Source organism: Cornus florida, unplaced genomic scaffold (assembly GCF_030987335.1).
Source record: "Cornus florida cultivar Cherokee Brave unplaced genomic scaffold, ASM3098733v1 CherokeeBrave_3.0.0_Hap2_Chr10, whole genome shotgun sequence".
Classification (NCBI taxonomy): Eukaryota; Viridiplantae; Streptophyta; class Magnoliopsida; order Cornales; family Cornaceae; genus Cornus; species Cornus florida.
In genome coordinates, this window is record NW_026775580.1 from 75,691,184 (window position 1) to 75,714,151 (window position 22,968).

Here is a 22,968-nt window from a genome sequence, read left to right on the forward strand (position 1 = left end):
CTGAAGCAGATCAGTTGGCTGCAGCAGCATCTTCTTCGGATGAAGATCTGGTTCGGATCATACCAATTGACATCCTGGACGAACCGAGTATAAGCCTTCGACAGGAGATAATGGTAATCCCAGATGTCCCACGCGAACCATACTGGATGGATCCATTAGAAGCTTACCTTAAGAAGGGGACTCTCCCGAACTAGAAGGCCGAGGCGTGGAAACTCAGGCTCACCGCAGCCAAATATGCTATCATCAATAACCAATTATACCGAAAGTCATTCTCAGGTCCTTACCTGAAATGTTTAAGCCCCACTGAGGCTCTCACAATTCTGAAACAGATTCATGACGGGGATTGTGGCAATCACTCCGGAGGTAGATCTTTGGCACATAAAGTTCTGACTCAAGGTTATTTCTGGCATTACTTGGCTCAGAATGCTGAAGAGTATGCCAGAAGATGTGATAAGTGCCAGTAACATGGTCCAATGAAGCATCAACCCGCCGAAGATTTGCACGCGATGGCTAGTCCATGGCCATTCGTTTAGTGAGGGATCAATATGGTCGGTCATTTGCCCAAAACGGTAGAGAAAAAGGAATACGTGTTGCTAGCCACCGATTACTTCACTAAATGGGTAGAAGTCGAAGCCTACTCAAGCGTAACCCATGAACAAATGAAGAGTTTCCTCTAGAATAATATAATTTGCTGATTTGGGGTGCCAAATGTTATCATGATAGACAATGGCCCAAATTTAGATAACTGAAGCACAAGGAAATTCTTTGTCGAGCATGGGATTAGGCAAAAATTGGCTGTAGTTAGCCATCCTTAGGGGAATGGATAGGCAGAAATAACTAATCGAACCATCTTCAGCTGCTTGAAGAAAAAGTTAGAGAAGCTCAAATCCAAATGGTACGAGAATCTACCTCAGGTACTTTGGGCGTATCGAACCACTCCCCACAGGCCAACGGGAGAAAGTCCTTTTGTCATGGCCTATGGGTCGGAGGCTGTCATACCCACAGAATCAATAGTTCCGACTCTTCAGACCCACTTGGTACTCGAAGGTAACAATGATCAGCAGCTCAAACACAGCCTAATCTCTTGGAAGAAAAGAGGAATGCCGCGACAATTAGGCTCGCTTCGTACCAGAAACAGTTGCGTAACAGTTACAACAAGCGCGTTAAGTTCAGACGTTTTGTGGAAGGAGATTGGGTGCTGAAACAGGAAACGGCCCATGTAAAAAAGTTGCAACCCAACTGGATCGGACCTTACACAGTCACTGAAGTGGTGGGGAAAGGAGCTTACCGATTGGCAGAAGCTGATGGGCGTCCAATTACACGTCCATGGAATGCAATACACTTGAAAAGGTACTATCATTAGATGATATAGTTTGTTTACTTTCTATTCACAAAACGTGTACCATAATAAAAGTTTCTTGAGTTATGCACATCTATGCACTCCTTTGGTAGAGTGGGGTCTTACTTTTTTTGTCGTAATAGGGGGCAATACATAAACAACAAAAGCATGTACCATACACCCTACTGTACCCTACTGTTGATATTACAACAAAAGAAGGATATCAACACAACACAAACAAAAACACAAAACAAACAAAATGAATAATTTTGATTTTTTACTGGTACTTACAAGTCTCTTTTTTATACAAAGCACAAAAGTACAAGTATGTACCCAAAAGTACAAGTATGTACCCCATTATTGATATTACAAGTTTTTTTTAAAATGAACATTTAAACTCTATCTAAATCATGAGCCCAAAGGTGCTTTACAGTTTTTTTTCATTTTTTGGACATGAACCACAAGTAGGTGTAGCTCAGAGCACTTATCTACTATGGTCCTACGTTGGGAAAAAATCATTTCTATACTACCTTTATATAAGGAAATATTAAAGTATTTGGGTGCATTGCAAAGAGGTCCCGTTGGTAACAGTAACGGCCCAGCCCAAGTTGTGCTCAAAGCCCTAGTACCAACGGGCATTCTTTGCAATAATTTTTGTTCTTTCTAAACAAACCAGTTTTGTGGCTCATATATCCTTTGTCCCACATCGAATAGGAATATAAAAGGTATATAGTAAATATAGAGTTGGTAAGTTGCGTTTGATTGCCACGAAGAGAGTCCCTGTGAAGGAAAGTCTTCCAAAACAAGTATATGGGAGACTTCTTAGTCACAGTTACTCTATTTCTTGGCCTCATATCATTTTTGAATCTTCGGCTAGCCTGGCATACTTGATGTTTTTCCCAGGTCCGGCTCACAGCCGAGGACATTTCGCTTCGGACCCCAAGAGTCCAGCTCAGAAAAGTTCCTCTCTGGCTCACAACCGCAGACACCTCGCTTCGGACCCTAAGAGTCCAGCTCAGAAAAGTTCTTCTCCAGCTCACAGCCAAGGACATTTCGCTTCGGACCCCAAGAGTTCAGCTCAGAAAAGTTCCTCTCAGGCTCACAGCCGAGGACGCCTCACTTCGGACCCCAAGAGTCTAGCTTAGAAAAGTTCATCTCCGGCTCACAACCGAGGACACTTCGCTTCGAACCCCAAAAGTCCAGCTTAGAAAAGTTCCTCTCCAGCTCACAGCCGAGGACACTTCGCTTGGGACCCCCAAGAGTCCAGCTCAGAAAAGTTCCTCTCTGGTTCACAGCCGAGGACACTTTACTTCGGACCCCAAGAGTCCAGCTCAGAAAAGTTCCTCTCTGGCTCACAGCCAAGGACACTTCGCTTTGGACCCTAAAAGTCCAGCTCAGCACAATTCTTTCCTGGCTCGTAGCTGAGGAACATAACTCCTCGGACCCCAAATGTCTGACACAATATAATTATTATCAAGATAGTTGCTAAGGAACACACTCGGACCTCGGGTCTCCGATGTAGTACAGCTCCTCCCGAGCTCATGACCGAGGAGCTTAATGCTTCGGACATTGAGAATCCAGCACAATACAATTATTTTCAGGCTCCTGGCCAACTAGTATATCACCTCGGACGATTCAAGTTCAAGGTTGAGCCAAAAAGTGCCACTTCAAACGATTTAAGTCCGAAGCTGCGCCAGCAAGGTATAAGACCAAGCGGGGCAAAAGTTCTTGGTGGCGACACACCCACAAATCCTTACTTAATTGGCTAATGATGCATAACCCGTGGAAAATTTCATCCCACATCGAAATAATACAAGAAAAACAAGTATTGATATATCTATTCTTTACAAATTAGTGGCAAGAAGGGTAATAAACCTTCCTCCCTGAGGCGAGGAGCATATTATTACAATATAATTGTATAAAAACCAGAGGCATCCATAAACATGAAGAAGACTTCAGAATAAATGTAGTCATTGCATTGCAAGAATTATGGTTTCTACATTTGTTCTTTCAAAACAAGGAAAAGAAAAAAAAGAAAAAGAGGCAATTACACAACTCTACTTCTTTTTTGGATCAAAAGGAGTAGAGTCAAAGGCATCCACCACATTTGGACTGGTGGGAAGAGGAGTCGGCAGGTCAGAAGATGGAGGAGCTGGCAAGCTTGAAGCTGGAAGAACCTCTGGATAAGCTTTCACCATTTCGGCAAAGAGCACCTCAGCTTCCTTGGCCTTGGGATCCTTAGCATAAGGAAATGACACCTCCATGTTAGCATCGAAGGCTTTTGGGTCCTTCGATTTATCACCAGAGCCCTGGCTGAAACCGAACCTGAAGGCTTTTGCACTAGATAAGCGCACGATGACGGAGTAGCATCCTTGCATTTGCCTCACAGCAGTAATGCAGGTACCAATGACATCGTTCAAGCGCTGGACTTCAGCCTCCAGAGCCTTCACCTTCGCCTCAGAAGCTGTCAGGCAGTTCTTATAAACATCCCTCGCATCAAAAGCAATCTTCGCACTCATAGCCCAGTATGAAGACTTCTTCTCAGCATTGCCTAAATCCCTTTCCAATTTCTTAATGGAAAGGGACTGAGCTTCAGCAGTGGCACATAGTGCCATAGTCTCGTACAGACTCTGCATGGTCAACAATAACAACGTCAGTAGATTTATGGCGGAAAGAAATCTGAAGAATTGAACAAGTAGATGAAAAGGAATAAACCTTCACAGCATCAACTGGGGCAGATGGTAGCAGCTGGTCTAACCCCAAATTCCCAATGATCTCCTCATCCTTGGGAAGCCACATCCCTCGAGCAACTGCCAAGGCAGTAGAGGGATCAGAAACTATGGAATCCCCGAAATGAAGAACTGACTTGTCAGCCCTTGAGAAGACAGGTCTCCAACGTTTTCCAGACTCAGCCTAAACGTAAGCCCGGACTTCCTCCTCCGGGTCAGTCTCTCCAGTTTTCTTCCCCTTACTTTTGGGGATGATCTTGCTCTTGCTGCTAGAGGGAGGATTAGATCTATTCTTTTTGAGAGGGGGTTCATCTACCTCCTGCTCGTACTCGGTTGATCTAATGACCAACAAAGGTTGCTCCTCAGCAGCTTTCTTCTTCAGAACCTCAGCTCTCAGCTTTTCCTCCTCGGTCAAAAGGAAGCTGTCAAAAGAGGGAAGTGCCAAGTCCATGAGATCTGCAGCTGAAGCACTAGCATCAATTTCCTGAAGGTTGGATGAAATGAGTAGCTCCTCGACCAAAGGGGGCTCGCTCCAAACTTGTGCTTCGAGAAAGGCAAGCCTTTTCTTAGCTACGGAGGAAGGAAAGGTTGCTGAAAGAAGACCAAGAAATTCATAAGTATGACGAAATAATAAAATTTAACATGGGAAACAACCAGAGAATTTGTCATGAAATGAAGGAAGGTACTTTATACCTAACTTCCTGAATTTGCGAGGAATGGGAAGGGAATTTAATTCATCCACAAACCAGTTTCCCTTCACAATTATCATCCACAATTATCATCCTCTCCTTCCATTTCTTCTCGGAGGAAGGGAGGTCTGTGCATATCCTCTGCTGAAGAGGAGAAGTGAGATAAAAATGGCCAAGCTCAGTCCCGTGCCTGGCAATGGTGTAGGTAGTGAGTAGATCAGTAAGAGTCAAGTCAAGACTTTCCAGCCTTCGGCGAACTAGAAGAGCCAAAACCACTCGAAGAAAATTAGGGTTCACTTGAAGGGGTGCAATGTAATACCCCTAATTTTCAAAAGGATAGTCTCGGTATTTTGTTTAATTGTTTTCTTTTCATTAATTGTTTTATTTAATGTTTAAATTGGTTTAAGTGTAATTAGTTGAATTAATTGATTAAATTATTTTGTTTTCTTTTACTAAATTGGTTTAAATTAGGATTGTGAATTATTTTGTTTTCTTTTATTAAATTGTTTTATGATGTTTTATTTGACTTAATTGATAATTGGGTTTATTTAATTAAATTGGTTTAAATTCGGATTGTGTTTTCTGTATATTCACGTTAGCTGACATAGGTTATAACTTAGGTTATTCTTGGGCCGACTAAGTGTTGCATTAGGGCTCAAATTATACAAGGATTAGGGTTGGACTACTATGCCTATATATATGACCTTATGTGGGTTTAGAGTTGGAGGAAAAATACATAGAACTCTATTCCCGTATACAGTGATACAGAGAGTTGTGAGAGCAGAGAAACAGAGAGGGAACTTGAGTATTATACAGAGAGGTTCAAGGAAGGTTGGACGGGGTGTTTTCTGGGTTGAACCAAGAGCGTCGGAGGAGTAGGACGGTAGTCGACGACGTTGACGGACAATTTAGAGACGGAGGTTTAGAGTTTCAAAGTCTGAAACTCAAGGCAAGTCTCTGTTCCACTGTATTCCTTTAATCTGTGTTCTGTGCATGTTTAGGAAGACTCCAGGGGTTAAAATAAGTTTTAAATACATCTTGTATGCATGTTAATCAGTGTTTAAAATTATTGAATTAATCTGTTTTGCAGTTGTTTAAAATTTTAGTTTTGAATCCTACTACCGTTGTTTAAAAAAAACTGATGTTTAATTAAATTCAAGTTTTGATTGTGTACCATTGTCTTGTGATTAATTTGGAACTGGGATGGAACTTAAAACATGTAATAAAAGTTACCACAGAGGACTGGTACTCACAGGAATCGGAGAAGACGAAGTTTAAACGGACAGAAGGCTGCTAAGGGAGGAAGAAGAGGCTTCCAAAACCCTTAGAGCCGGCTCCCAAAGAGGAGGATCCGGCTCTTGGTGCACTAGAGCAGGCTCTAGTAAGGCTAGAGCCGGCTCTAGATGGGAAGAGCAGGCTCTACTTTTTTCTAGAGCCTGCTCCCTCTTTGATTGCCTAGAATGTTGATTTTAAGGTCCGTTTGGGCTGAAAATTGGTTTTCTAAAATCATTTAAAAGCTACTGGAGAGTGTAAATCATTGCCAAAGACTTATAAAAATGTTGGGAAGCATGGTTACAAGTAGGTATTGAGGATGGAATTAACTTTAGTTTAAACAGAAAACCGTAGGAGGGTGATTGAAGAATTAATTTTCTTTTGTCTATTATTTTTGAAATTTTGATTTCTCTGTATAATCTTAAACTGCTAGTTATATTTTTATTATGGTTTAAGCATATGGTAGTATAATTAGATGTAGATATGGATGGAATTAACTGATGATTTAAACTGGATATAAATTGCACCAGTTATGGCACTGTTTGGAGAAATAAATGGCATGCTTTTGTTTTGTCATTTAACGGACTGGAATTAGGATTTTTATTTACTACTGTTTTAGTTATGTTTAGACAGTTTTATAAGCATAGTAAAATTCTTGGAATTATCTATGTTTGGGTTGGAAGTAATTGATATAACAGTTCAGTTAATTTTATCAATTAGTGAATTTGATGCATGCTATAAATGCTATGTTTTATAAATAACAAATTTAATGGTTGGAATATAATTTCTAGGCCTGGACTGAATGCCTAAGTTTTCTAATTATGGATTAATTTGGTTTGTGCATAATTTGGGAGTTAGGTTGATGACTATCTAGTACTGTTTTATCAACTCTGTTAATTGGAGGATGGTATGTACCGGTATGGGACGGTGACGTATTAGGTATGGACTAATTCCAACATTAAGTCCTACCTAATTTGGATCAAGGTATGGATTAATCATATAGGTTAAGTCCATCACCTACTTGTGTCATATCAATTGAGAATTGAATGACCTACTATGGTATCAGGATGGATTTGTTATACATATATCAGACCACTACACAGATGGATGGTATACTGTATTAGGGGGAGTTCGGACTTTATATATATATTATATGGTGTCGTGGTATGAGCTTGAGTCTCATGACCATGGTTAGGGCGCGTATATCGCCTAGGATGGTTAACTGGACATAGGTGTTGTTCCCTGATAGGTCTAGGTACTCATGCCCACCTTAGGGTGCATATTTGCATGTTGCCTTCTATTCAGGCTGAGACAAACCTACTGGATTAGCGAGCGTCCTATAGTGTGTACTATATACTTATATGGACTACTCTAGTTATTGTTGAGTCTTCCTAGGATGTATCTGCGTATCGGATTACTGTTTGGATTGTAGTAGATCAGGACTTGCATGTGGGCCTGACCCACTTCTTTATTTTTCAGGTGTTCTTCAGTTCCAGGGTTAGAGCTTGGACGTGCAGAGCAGATACAGCTATTCATTCCTCCGATTATGTAGGAATCTTCTCTATGTTAGCTTTGGATTTTATTTTTATTATTTTAGTATCTTTTGGAGAATTTTAAAAAGGGGTCCAATGGATGGATTTCCGAGTTGTAAACTTATGGAGTTTTGGATCTTTGGATTTCAATATTTATATCTTAAGGATTTTCAGCTAGCACTCTTCCAGCTTATTATTTTTATTTCTTATTTTATCTTGTATTCTGTGTTCGGTTACATATTAATTGTTTGATATCCTTCGGGTTTGGGCTTGGGCCTGATCAACCCGCGTCTCGGTTCCGAGGGGTATCATAATTGGTATCAAAGCACTCCAGGTTCAAGTGTCTTTAGGATTCTATCGTATAAGACTTCTGCGTAGCGTTCTCTATTGTTTAGAGCTTAAGTTTAGGATTCATTGTATTCTTTACGGTTCGGTTTAATCGTGCTGATGTCTGTCTTTCTGTGTTGACAGAATGGCTAATGCAAGAACCAGACGGAACAATCGGCAACGAAGGGAAGCGGCCCATAGGTAGCGTCAGGAGGATGAATGTCAGTTTTATGAGGAGCAGTAGGAAGTTTAGCAAACTGGGGATCAGGGAAGAGATCCAGAGATTCCTCCACACCTCAATGACCTTGTTGCTTGGGCTATAGAGGCTGGGGTAACAGCTGTACTCCGAAACCAACCACAGGTTCAGCGGGCACCTGTACCAGCACCAGTGGTTCAGACGGATTCTTGGGGAAAGGCTAGGAGCTCTTTCACAAAGGGGAGTCCACCTGTGTTCTCAGGCTCAACTGATGCGAGAGCAGCTCACCAGTGAAAACGGGACATTGAGCGTCATCTTCGTTTGGTTCAGTGCACGGAGGTTCAGAAGCAGATGCTTGCTACTTTCAAGCTAGTTGGGGATGCACTACAGTGGTGGGAGTCAGTTACCACCTCAGAGGAGAGGATGACATTGTCTTATGATGAGTTCAGTGCTCGTTTTGAAGAGAAATATTTTCCCTATGCAGTCAGGGCACCTATGAAGACCGAGTTTCTAAATCTGCAGCAGGGAAACATGACAGTGGTGGAGTATGAGCAGCAGTTCAGACACTTGTCTCTCTTTGCACTGGAGGAGGTGGATACAGAGGAGAAGAAGCATAACAGTTTCATCAAGGGACTGATGTGGTCTATCAAGAGAGCTATTACAGGTAGTCCAGCCTATACTACCTATGCTCAGGTGGTAGACGCCGCTCTACAACAGTATCAGTTGACTATGGATATCAGACAGGCTCATGGTGAGAAGCGAGGTGATAAAGACTCTACTAATCAGTCAGCTGAAAAGGGGAATGGCAATGGTCACCGGCAGAATGACAAAGGCAAGTTCCAGGGACAACAGCCTTGGAAGAAGCACAAGGGTGGTTCAGATGCTCATCGGAATGGGGCACCTATTCAGAGGCAACAGAATGAGGGACTACAGGCAGGACAGGGTCAGCCACAGGCTAACCGACAGAGGAGACCATTTGGTACTTTCCAGGGTAGTTGTTACACTTATGGAGAGTATGGTCATACCACCAGGCAGTGTCCTAAAGCAGGACAGGGACAGGGACAGTATGTACAGCAGGGACAGAGGGCGCCAGTGCCTCTACCAGCTCCACAGGTTCCACGGATTCAGGGACAGACACATCTGGCTTTACCGGCACCGCCGCAGACTCAGGGACAGGCACCACAGCAGTTGCACTATGGTAGGGTGTATAACCCCATGCCACAGGATGTTCAGGCACCTTAGACTATTGAGGGTAAGTTTCTTATTCATGGTTTGCATGGATGTGTTTTATTTGATACGGGTGCTACACACTCATTTGTAGTTAGGACTTTTGTTGCTTTATCTGGGATGAGGACGAGAGTATGCACTAGACCACAGGGTATTTCTACACCATTGGGTGATACAGCTATTATACATAAGAGTGATAGGTCTGTGACACTAGATATTGGCAGACTTAGATTTCTAGCCAATCTATTGGTCCTGGACATACACACTTATGATGTGATACTTGGGATGGATTGGTTGTCTCACTACCATGCCCAAGTTGATTGTTTTGATAGATCTATATTTTTACCATACCTGGTCAGGATATGTATGTAGTAGCTATGCCACGTTCTAAAGGGGGCGGTAGCACCTATTTGTTCCATGTGGAAGAGGAAAATGAGAAGGGGATTACTGTGCCATTGGATAACATACCGATTGTACAGGATTTCCTGGATGTATTTCAGGAGATTCCAGGGTTGCCACCTAGTCGAGAGATTGATTTTGTGATAGACTTAGCTCCAGGCATTGCGCCTATTGCTGGGGCACCCTATAAGATGGCACTGGTAGAGATGAGAGAGCTGAGGGATCAGATTCAGCAGTTACTCAGTCAGGGTTTTATTCGAAGGAGTACATCACCTTGGGGAGCACCAGTTCTATTTGTGAAGAAGAATGATGGTTCATTTCGTCTGTGTATAGATTACAGGGAATTGAACAAGGTTACGATTCGTAACAAGTATCCTTTACCCAGGATTGATGACTTGTTTGATCAGTTAAGGGGAACCACATACTTCTCCAAGATTAATCTGCGTTCTGGGTATCATCAGCTGAGGGTTAGGGAGCAGGATGTTCCTAAGACAGCATTTCTCACGAGATATGGTTCTTATGAGTTTCGTGTTATGCCGTTTAAGACGACTAATGCACCTGCAGTATTCATGGACTTAATGAATAGAGTCTTCCTGGCTTATTTGGATCAGTTTGTTATTATCTTTATTGATGACATCTTGATCTATTCTTGGTCGGAGGACGATCATGCTAGACATCTTCGCATAGTCTTGCAGACGCTTCGTGAGCACCAGTTATATGCAAAGTTCGAGAAGTGTGAATTTTGGCAGCGGGAGGAGAAATTTCTGGGTCACGTGGTGTCAGAAAAGGGGATAGCAGTGGATCCGGCCAAGGTTTCAGGGGTGGTTGAGTGGGGACAGCCTACATCACCTACTGAGATTCGGAGTTTTCTCGGTTTGGCAGGATATTACAAGAGATTCATCCAGGGGTTCTCCAAGATAGCAGGACCACTCACTCATCTGACCAAGAAGGGTGTACAGTTCTTGTGGGATGAACACTGTCAGCGAACTTTTGATGAGCTGAAAAGGAAGCTGACTTCTGCACCGGTTCTGGCTACTCCGCAGAGCGGGATAGAGTATCTTGTTTACACGGATGCTTCGTTGCAGGGTCTTGGATGTGTATTGATGCAGGAGGAGCAATCGATTTCTTATGGATCTCGGAAACTTAAGCCTCATGAGCTTAATTATCCAACACATGATTTGGAGTTGGCAGCAGTGGTCTTTGCCTTGCGTATTTGGAGGCATTATCTGTTGGGTGAGTCCTTCAGATTATTCAGTGATCATAAGAGTCTGCAGTACTTGTTCACTCAGTGGGAGCTGAATATGAGATAGCGCAGATGGTTGGAGTTTGTAAAAGACTATCATTTTTCTATACAGTACCATCCAGGGAAAGCGAATGTAGTGGCGGATGCACTCAGTCGCCGACCTGTTGGTAGTCTTTCTGCTCTATTCACTACTGAGTGGAATGCTTTGAGGAGTGTAGATGAGTTATCAGACGCTTTTATGGCTTGCATGGTGGTTACACCTTCCATCATTCGCAAGGTTTTACAAGCACAACTCACCGATCAGCAGTGTGTCAACAAGGTCACAGAGATAGCTTCCGGAGAGGTTCCGTTCTACTATGTTGGGGCTGATGGAGGTTTAAGGTACAAGGGACGGTTAGTAATACCTTCTGCTGATGGTTTGAGGAAGGATGTGATGACTGAGACTCACCACTCTGAGTTCTCTGTTCATCCAGGAGAGGATAAGATGTATCAAGATATGAAGCGGCAGTTTTGGTGGGCAGGTATGAAGAGGGACATTGCTCTTTTTATTTCTCAGTGTAGTACTTGTCAGATGGTTAAGATTGATCATCAGCGGCCGCCGGGAACTCTACAGCCACTACCAATTCCGGAGTGGAAATGGGAGAGCTTATCTATGGATTTTGTGGAAGGGTTGCCAAATTCTTTCAAGGGGCATAATTCCATATGGGTCATTGTGGATAGGTTGACCAAGTCAGCTCATTTCTTGCCTATTTGCACTGACTACACTTCAGAGCAGTTGGCGAGGCTTTACATTTAAGAGATTGTGAAGCTACATGGCATTCCATTGTCTATTATATCGGACAGGGATTCGAGCTTTGTGTCTGGATTTTGGAAGAGTTTTCAGCAGGCTTTAGGTACGGAGTTACACCTTAGTACTGCTTATCATCCTCAGACTGACGGACAGACTAAGAGGGTGAATCAAATTATGGAAGATATGCTTCGGTCGTGTGTTCTGGATTTCAAGGGCCACTGGGAGGAATATTTGCCACTTGTGGAGTTTGCTTATAACAATAGTTTTCAGAAGACTATTGGTATGGCACCATTTAAGGTATTATACGGTCGACCGTGTCGATCACCTGTTTGTTGGATGGAGGTTGGAGAAAATCGATTCTTAGGTCCTGAGTTTATCACGGATACTTCTGAAAAAATAGCTCTTATTCGAGATCGCATGCGTACTGCCCAAAGTAGGCAGAAGAGCTATGCTGATCGTCGTACTCGGACATTGGAGTTTCAGGTTGGGGATCAGGTTCTTCTCAAAGTGTTTCCTATGAAGGGTGTTATGCGCTTTGGGAAGAAAGGGAAATTGTCACCGCGATTTGTCGGTCCATTCATGATTACAGATCGCATTGGAGCTGTTGCTTATCGGTTGGCACTTCCGGATACTTTGGATCGCGTCCACAACGTGTTTCATGTTTCCATGTTACGAAAATTTCTGCGAGATGAGGATCGGTATCAGCATATCGATGTTGGGGAGATTGAGTTGCAGCCGGATGCAACTTATTTGGAGCCACCGTGTCGTATTGTCGACCAACGAGATCAGATTCTTCGTAATAAGGTTATTCCTTTGGTTCGTGTTCAGTGGACTCATCACAATGAGGCTGAGTCTACTTGGGAACGGGAAGATGTCATTCGCTCACAGTTTCCTGAAATTTTGGAAGAAGGTAAGAGCGAATTTCGAGGACGGAATTCCTTTTGTTAGGGGGGAAGAATGTAATACCCCTAATTTTCAAAAGGATAGTCTCGGTATTTTGTTTAATTGTTTTCTTTTCATTAATTGTTTTATTTAATGTTTTAATTGGTTTAAGTGTAATTAGTTGAATTAATTGATTAAATTATTTTGTTTTCTTTTATTAAATTAGGATTGTGAATTATTTTGTTTTCTTTTATTAAATTGTTTTAAATTAAATTGTTTTATGATGTTTTATTTGACTTAATTGATAATTGGGTTTATTTAATTAAATTGGTTTAAAGCCGACATAGGTTATAACTTAGGTTTTTCTTGGGCCGACTAAGTGTTGCATTAGGGCTCAAATTATACAAGGATTAGGGTTAGACTACTACGCCTATATATATGACCTTATGTGGGTTTAGAGTTGGAGGAAAAATACATAGAACTCTATTCCCGTATACAGTGATACAGAGAGTTGTGAGAGCAGAGAAACAGAGAGGGAACTTGAGTATTATACAGAGAGGTTCAAGGAAGGTTGGACGGGGTGTTTTCTGGGTTGAACCAAGAGCGTCGGAGGAGTAGGACGGTAGTCGACGACGTTGACGGACAATTCAAAGACGGAGGTTTAGAGTTTCAAAGTCTGAAACTCAAGGCAAGTCTCTGTTCCACTCTATTCCTTTAATCTGTGTTATGTTAGCTTTGGATTTTATTTTTATTATTTCAGTATCTTTTAGAGAATTTTAATAAGGGGTCCAATGGATGGATTTCCGAGTTGTAAACTTATAGAGTTTTGGATCTTTGGATTTCAATATTTATATCTTAAGGATTTTCAGTTAGCACTCTTCCAGCTTATTATTTTTATTTCTTATTTTATCTTGTATTCTGTGTTCGGTTACATATTAATTGTTTGATATCCCTCGGGTTTGGGCTCGGGCCTGATCAACCCGCGTCTCGGATCCAAGGGGTATCACATGCAATCCCTAACTTATTAAAAGCTAGATGATAGAAGGGATAAAGAGGGAAACGAAGAACATTGAGATGCCCAACTGATAGAAGTAATTCATTGTTTCCTACGCCTTCACCAGAACTAAAATCGGTCCCTTCTGGGTATACAACAAAGTCGACTCCGTCAGGAATTTCATAATCCTTCATTACAGACTTGATAGAGAACTTGATGCGTTGAACAGACAAAATTAACTCTCTCTCTCCCTCACTAAACACACAATCGGACCCCAAAGTGGATGTTTCAGCTTGTGAAGGGGAGACATCCATCTGAACAACTGAATTGTTCGTGGTTTCAACGAGGTCAGAAACCCTAGGGGGAGGAGTCCTAATGAGATTGGGAGAAGAAGAAGAGGTGGAATACGAGTTTACCAAGTCTATACGATCGTGAGTGGATGAGGAGCTCGTGATGCGAAAGAAATTAGACAAATGAGTGAGGAACTAACCTGAGATCACGCTGAAGTAAAGAGCAGAGTGAACGTCGCAGGGTCAGAAAAGAACTATGAAGAGACCTTTTTGTCAGAATGGCAACAGGCACAACTCGAACCATTTTTTGAAAAGTTGACAATCGTGTAACTTCAATTCCCATTTAATTAGGAGTCGTGGTCCAATTAAAAAGAGAATTGAGGGCAAAGTGTGGAGGGAAAAGATCCCCCTTCCAGTAAGAATCGTCCACGTCATCACACTACAAAATTATTCTAGATACTACAAGGGCCTAATCGGTGCCAAACCCAGATTGGATCAGCTCAGTCCAGAACAAGCCCAGACAAGGCCTTAGCTCCCGTATGGATCGCAGACCCAGGCCACTCGGCCCAACTTCTAAGCCCAGACGTCGACAGCCCGTAATACTGAGGGTGAACTCCAAGCCCATTAGCTGAATCGTCTAGGTCAACCCACATTCTGCCTAATCTTAGTTAAGGGAAGTCCAGTCCTACTAGGCCAAGGAATCATAAGAAAGAGCAAGTTATGTACAAGGAAAACTCTGCATAGAAAGAATTGCAAAAAGGAAAGGATTATAATTGTAAAGAAAATCATATATGGAATGAACTGGAGGACAAGCCATGCGAATCTTACCAAAATTCCACCACTGTATTTCTTATAAATAGAGGCTTAGACCTCCAATAAAATCATCGAGCATTATATACTTATTCTGAGTTTTATTATTGCTTGTTCTGAGTGAGTTGTATATTTCTTTTTATTTATCTCAATAGAGAGAAATTTTGCACCTACAAATACCTAATGATGCACAGTGACACTGATGTTTTATGTACATATGGGTGATATAAATTATAATTTCAGGGTTTGATGTTGTGGGAAAGGTTGTTATGGTACGGGGAATGTAGAAGTAACAATTTTATGTAACAAAATGAGCAACACATGTCCAGATGACTCTGTTTATCTATTAGTGGACAATTACCATCCCACTGAGAAAGGTAACAGGGTCCTCGTCGATCAAATCCTCCAGAATTACATTAACAACTTCCTGTGGTCTAGGTTCACCTCTACCATTTATCTTTCTCATCCAATCTCTTCCGTTCGATCAACTCCATCGGACGGTCCAAAGTGGTCCTTTTACCCTATCAAATTTACAAAATGTAACCATATATCACGTTTTATTGTTAACCATTTATCATTGTACAAGATTTAAGCTTCATGTTGTTGGGAGACTAAACCAAATTTAATATATTTTGAGATTATTATATGATCTGAAATTATATGATCCCGGTCAATTATAACTCGACATATGAGCAAAATTTTGATAAAAGACTACACATTTATTTGTATGTCAAATTTTTCAAATTGTAATTGAACGAAAGTTTTACAAAATTGACAACTTTTTAGGCCATAATTAAAGAAGTGACAGTATTAAAAAAGAATGGGTGTATATAATCGGAGAAAAGTATACATGATATATACTTTAAGCATGATAAAAAACGTGACAGTATCAAAGTTTGAATAGTGGTTTAGTGGATAAAGAGTCTCTTAGGATGAACTGTAAATTCTAAAAAAATTTATTCGATTCTCATAGGATACAAAAATAGTCGTGCTAAAATGATATATGTGATTTAGAAGTAATTGTACGTACCAAGTTTACAAACCATTCTTGAAGGGGAAGTTGCTTTCCACCCTTTACAAATTACATTTTGAAGAAAATAAACGAGTTGTTAAGAAAATATTTTAAATGATCAAACAGAAAATTCTAGATGGATGAAATTTTAGAATCAATTTACATGACAATAACACAATTCAGACTGAAAACTAGAATACTTTGAACTAAAAATTTTATAGCATTACTTTATTGAAGATCATTTTTATTTCACAAAGTAAATTCTCTGCTCCACGGAGCAAATGGTCCAATTTTATTTTTCAACTGAAGAATTAGGAATTCGCAGCATTTTTCCAGCATATCAACCCGAATCTGAAGACTGAAACTCTAGCCACCGATGTACACTTCGCTTCAGAGGCTCAGGATACGATCCTCAAACACCTAAGTTAGTGGTATGAACAATTTTTGCAATAAATATTATAGGTACAACATACATCTTTTTTAGTAAGTTTTATTTTTCACTAATTTTATTTTTATTTTTTTATAAATATATCAGTCAGTTATATCATTATCGGATCAACTAAACATGTTCAAAAAATAAATAGGGAAGCAAAAAGCAACTACATTATAGCCAACGGCATACATGTAGTATCATCCAAAACCCTCATAACTATGGTAGATCACCTACTCTACTTAAATTTTTCTATTTCCTATTTCTTCCTATGGTTTGCATATCAAACCCTCAATCATCAATGTGAATTTATATCAATAACTATTAACAAATTTTCACAATATAACGTTCTAAAACCCACTCTCATTTTAGTTCTTAGAATAATATTCAGTTCTTACCAGTTTTAAAAAATAAAGAAGATTAGTCCAGAAATAGGAATTTTTTTGGGGGGGAGGGGGCGTCATTGAAGAATAAATAAAATTGAAGAAAAATTTTTTAAAATAAAATAATAAATATAAGAATTTTTAAAAGTTAGTGGGGGTAAAATGTGAAATGGAGTATTTTAAAAAATTGAGTCGGGCTATTTTTAAAATTTTATTTGAAACTACATGTAATAATGTAAATTGTAAAAAATTGAGTGGGGGCATTTTTGAAATTTTAATTAAGATTTAGGTAATAATGTAAATTGGGAAAAATTACGTTGGGGCATTTTTGAAATTTTAGTTGAAATTATAGGTAAAAATGTAAATTGTGAAAAATCAAGTGGGGCATTTTTTAAATTTTAATTAAAATTATAGGTGATAATGTAAACTAAGAAAAAAAAAAAAAAAAAAAACTATAGGTAATAATGTAAATTGACTTAAATGAACGGATGCTAGTATCAACTAAAAAAAAAGGGGGGGGGGGGTGTCCAAATTTGGTATCCAAAGCATTTTAAATTCTTAGCATGGGATTATACATTATAATTACTATTTTGGTCCACCTACTGTTTACTTTTCTTCTTTTGTGCACTAGCGTCAACGCAATCATAAAGTTGCCGAAAAATTTAACTTTTCCAACAATGATAGCGTTTGGAGATTCAATCGTGGACCAAGGGAACAACAATAATATCCAGACGGTAATTAAGGCCGATTTCCCTCCCATATGGGAAGGACTTTGAGGGTGGAATACCAACAGGAAGGTTTTGCAATGGGAAAACCCCTGCAGACTTGATAAGTAACAACCAAACACTCTCTTTGTCTCTATCTCTCTCTCTTTGTTTTCTCTTTCCACAAGTAGAAACAATCACCCATTACTTGTAAACTATGATTAATTCGTGTTAAGCCATTCATCACAAATAAACATGAATACCATAATCTTAGAACTTCATTATTCTCACATATTTATAATGCATAAATAAATATAATTAGATATAAATACCTCAATCTGTGATTACAAATATCGTAGAGATCAAGTCCAAGTCGAGATCTTTTTTGCGAAATGAATAACGTGCTAAACTGCAATAGTCAAAACGTGGAAACCGATTTCTCTCTCTTGGCCTTTTGTACAAATAAAACTTTTACGTGTTGTATCATTAATTATACATAATTGATGGAGTATATGCACTTTTATAAAGGCAGAAAGAGGACCAGTTTTCCTTTTGATAACCTAATTTTACTTTCCATCAAAGTAAGGAATAAGAAAAGAAAACACTTCTTTAATAAGTAATTACCAAAAATGTAATTTATAAATTGGCCAAATAATATAATATTAATCTAATATCTATTTTATTTAACTACCAAATAATATGTCACATATGCAAATCATATGAGCCACAATTAAATAAATAATCTTACATTCTCCCACTTGGCATATATGATAACTTCTGTAATGATTTAGTAAAATAGTCATTAGTGTGCACCATAAATCAGATTGACTTTTTAAGTTGGTCATCATAAATACCATGGTAAATAAACTACCATGCGAGTCATGGCGGTTATATGTCCCTAAATGTCACAGTCCCTTCCATGTACCACAACACTAGTAACATATTTAACATAATCTACAAATGAGAAATATCAAAAATGTCTTTTCTAAGACTATTCCTATTACCATTTATTAAAGCAATACGTACATGTACATTAATTAATAGGAAATATCATAAACACATATAATTAGCGCAAAATGTCAAATATATATAAGCACTGTTAAGCAATCCACAATTAAAAAATAATCATCATTGACTACATTCAAGACCCATTCTTTTAACATGTTCCATAAATGTCTTGGGTGATAGTCCATTCGTTAATGGATTGCAACCGTAAGTTGTGCACTTATATATTCAATAGACATTCGTTGTTTCTAAACATCTTCTTCAATGATAAAGTATTTCAACTTTAGAATACCTATCATTTTTCATACAAGAAAATCAACAATTGCAGCATAAATTTTCAGCAATCTGAAAATAGTAACCATAACTCCAAATCCTGAAATAAATTCTGCAATAATAAATTGTATCCTCAAAGCATGCTACAAATTAAAAATTCATAATAGACAAAGTAATAAAAAAATTACTTTTCATTTTTTTTTTCATAATATTGTTCCTCCAGCCAAAAGAAACAAATAACCAATTAAAAAATGTCTTCCTAAGTGTGAGCATATAATCTTTTATCCCATACCAACTTGTATATACATCAAACTCCACAATATATGCATAAGGAATAATTTTCGTTTCTTTACCTTCTAGCTGACTCATTCTTTGGGATTGCATTAGACTGAATTTATCCCCTATGTATGGAACAATACTGGTTGAATAATGTTCTATACCAAATCTTTATAGAATTTTTTCAATATATGCTTTCTGAGACAATCCTAAAAATCCACGTGATTTATCATGAAATAATTCTATTCCTATCACGCAGGATGCCTCATCCATATCTTTCATTTCAAAGTTCTTAGAGAATACTTTTAGTTTCATATAATAAACTAAGATCACTACTAGCAAACAAAGTATCATCAATATATAGAATCAGAAATATAAACTTACTCCCACTAACCTTCTAGTATATACATTGATTAACAATATTTTTCTTAAAACCAAAATAAATAATGGTATCATTGAACTTAATATACCATTGTCAGGAAGTTTGTTTAAATTCATATATTGACATCTTAAGTTTACAGACCATATATTTTTTACTCTCTAATGTGAAGCCTTCAGGTTGTTTAATATGGACTTCTTTTTATAAACTCCCATTCATAAAAGTTGTATTCACATCTATTTAATGTAACTCTAAATCATAATAAGCTACTAATGCCATGATATTTTAAAAGATTTCTTCTTAGATACTGGAGAGAAGGTTTCTTTATAATCTCTTCATTCATGGCACTAATCTATTTAGCAAAATCATTACTGTTAATGGCTTGTGAATATATAACCGAATCTGTATATATCTCACTATATATCAAAATCAGATTCTTGCAGATATATCACATAGTCATCCGGAATAGCAGATCTCATTTCTCATTGAGATCGTCTTAATATTATTCCTTATGATTTATTTACAATCTATTCATTGGTAACAATCCCAGTATAGAGTTGTTGATCATTCAATTATTTTTTGTTATTATACGGTTCAATAACTGAAGGAACAATTATTTCCTTAGAAATTATGGATAAATAAATTTATAACATAACTTCTTGAATGATCACATTCTTATTTTTATCACTGCCACTGACTTTACCATTCTCAATGAATCTGACATTACCGGTTTCAATAATTATCGTACTATGTTTAGGATAGTAAAACTTGTACCCTTTAGATTACTTAACATCCACAACATTATGGGTAACGAAGAATTACTTAACATACTCCTAACCATATCCGATTACGCCTTTCAGCTACACGCTTCTGCTGTGATATGTATAACAAAGTGTATTGAACACAAATGCCATACATTTTAAGGAGTTTAGCAAACGGTTAGAGTATTAACCCGTTTTATCATATATTCCATAATATTCATCACCTCTATATGACCTTATGATTTTCACTTTTCTATCTAATTGTTTTTCAACCTCATTTATGTATACTTTAAGAGTACCTACTGCTTAAGATTTTTCATGCAACAAATAGATATATTCATAACATGAAAAATTAACTATAAATGCAATAAAATACTTTTCTCTACCAAAAGATAGAACATTATAAGGTCTACAAATGTCTGTATGAATAATTTCAAGAAGCCCTATACTTATTGTAACTCATTTCTTTGTGTGTTTGGTTTGTTTACCCTTAATACAATCTACACATACCAAAATCAGTAAAGTTTAGATTCAGAAGAATCACATCCTTTACTAATTTCCTAACATTTCACTAGATATTGACCTAATCTTTTATGCCATAAGAAAGATAATTTTTTTTATTAATTGAGTTACGTTTAATTCTAATATTATGATGCAAGATTAAAAGGTTTTTAATAAATAAACTATCAAGTTTGAATTTACAGAAATCATCAACAATAATACCATAACTTACAAATTAGAATTTCTTGAATAAACATCATTATCAATTTAAATGAAAAACCATTAACATAAAGTTTTGAAATAAAATCAAATTATGAGAAATTGAATTAACATAAAAAGTTTAAAATAATTTAAATAAAATCCATTGTCAAACATTAAACATAATGTCACAATGGTTTCAACAAAAAAAAATTCCCAATTATCATAAATAAGAAATTCTTATTTGAATTTGTGATTTAGGTAATAAGAAATTCTTGCGTCTATTAGAAACATAAACATTAGTTCTTAAGTCAACCTATAATGTATTAGAAAGAATTTCAATAAGTAATTCGAAATATATAAAAGCCAAAAGCTTACCATTCTTTTTCGAATCATTCTTTATATTTCATGTACTCTTTCTAAAAGTGTTCAATACATTAATAACATTTTTTTATTATTACGTTCCTTTCTTTTAATAGATTGACCTAATTTTTTTAATTTTGGGTATTGCTTACTTAATGCCTTTTCAAGCTTATTCCCAAAATTTATTTATAACTTCTTGAGTAATTAGATGACCATAATGATTACCAGTTGCTTAAGCCTCCTCTCTTCCTAAATTAACATATGGTTAATTCATTCACTTATACTTGTCTTAATTCGAAATGACCTATACTGAGTGGGCAAGAAATTGAGAATAAATTTAATGAGAAATTTCTCATCCATAATCATCCATAAGGTTCTCAATTTTACAACAACATTAGTCATCTTAAGAACATACCCATACATGGTAAGAGTACCAACAAAATTGCATAGTAGTGATATAAATTAATAATTTTCGTTTTAGATATTTATCTACAATACGAAAACATTCTTCCAATCAAAATATTCCTTAGCACTATCACTATGGGAAACAATTATTCACATAACTATAATGCTTAATCTGTTCGATCTCTCCCAAACTTTATGGAGAATCTTTTCTCCCTCAATGTCTTTATCAGTAATAACAGTATGTGTCTCAATTTAAAATGCTAAATCAAGATTTAACACATCTAAATTTTGAACTCAACTTACTCTTTCCATTATGAGAAGTTAGTCCTATTGAGAATCAGAACAGATGTAGCATGCGCATTAAGAGATATAATAAAACAAATATAATAAGATAAAATACTTACAATAATAATATTTTGAGTTAACAACACGTTTATATAACTTAAAAATATAAATATAATGTATAACAATAGTACCCCTTTGGGTGGCAATTATAAAATACTAATAATGATGCTAATTTGTATTTATATGTATACCTTCATTGGTGATACATTATTTAATTAAACAGATAAGTTACCTTTGGATATCATATATCTACCTAATTAAAAAATACATGCAATCCCTTAATTTTTATTTAATCACTTGAAAATCAATTCCCTTTGGAGAATTATTTCTCATAATTAAATAAACTCAATATTCATGAATATCACAAAAAATAATAAGTATTATAATTCATGAAATATTGCAATTATGTTTACTACTAAAATTAATATTCATCAACCATTATGGTTAGGCCACTTTGGTAGCTACCAACCTTTACATAATATGAATATTAAATTAGATAATAACTAATTTATGATTAATTATGTCTACTACAAAAATTAATATTCATCAATCATTATGATTGGGCCACTTTAGTAACTACCAAACTTCACATAATATGAATATTAAATTATACAGAGATTAATTCATCATTAAGTTATATTTAATACAAAAATTAATATTTATCGACCATTATGGTTAGGCCACTTTGGTAGCTACTAACCCTCACATAATATGAATATTAAATTAGTTAGTAACTAATTAATCATTAATTTACCCATTTAATATTATACACACATACTCATACTGATTAATCCAAATTTAGGTAAGTTCGATCCCAGAAATTTAATAGTCCAAAAATTCAATAAAAAATATCTTTTTACTTTATATACATAATAAAATATTTTATTTTTATTTTCGGACTCGAAGATCATAATTGAATCAATTTAAAATTGATTTTCCAATATGTATGTATGTTTGGATACAAAATAATAATTTATTTATATGTCTAACAAAATTAAATTAAATTTCTAAACTCACACATTATTCCAGAAATTTAATTTTCTACAATAAAATAAATCATTCTCCATTAATTTATCATATATGTAATTAATGATATATGATAACAAGTATATATATAAGTTTGTACAAAAACCAGTAATTAGTATTAAAATTCATCACCCCGATTTACGCAAAAAGCAAAACCAACTATTTCAATTTCAATTGCTATTCTAGTC

General features: G+C 37.0%; 1 pseudogene; it reads left to right on the plus strand.

Annotated features, from left to right (window-relative positions):
• The window catches only part of LOC132279142 (uncharacterized), a 42,446-nt pseudogene that overhangs the window by 14,936 nt on the left and 4,542 nt on the right, over nucleotides 1–22,968 (plus strand).